Consider the following 418-nt stretch of genomic DNA (forward strand, 5'->3'; position numbering starts at 1 on the left):
TCTGAAGGCAGACTATATAAGAATTATGAAATCTGAATAAAAACGTGACATAGACTCCAAGGATCAGAATGCAGAAAAGACGATGGCGAAGACGCTATGTCCATCCCTAGCCTCAGACTGTTCGTTCTGTATATAGCGTCTCTCTCATGATCAGTTCATGTTCTCCTATTTTTCTGCGTGTGTCCGTCTCTATATGCTTCCCCATTATTTCTAACTAATGCTTAGCTGCCTCACCACAATTGGCAGGCCCATCAGCAGTAGCAGGCAATTTGCCGTGGACCGCAGATGATATTTTACCTGCTGTCTGAAACCCAGCATTGATAAGCGAACAGTAACTCACTTCATCACCTGCCAGGTAATGACACCTGGAACTATCATTATCAGCACACGAGCTGCCAGTATTTGGCGCATATATGTG

Source organism: Penaeus monodon, chromosome 28 (genome assembly GCF_015228065.2).
Source record: "Penaeus monodon isolate SGIC_2016 chromosome 28, NSTDA_Pmon_1, whole genome shotgun sequence".
In the NCBI taxonomy this organism is placed as follows: Eukaryota; Metazoa; Arthropoda; class Malacostraca; order Decapoda; family Penaeidae; genus Penaeus; species Penaeus monodon.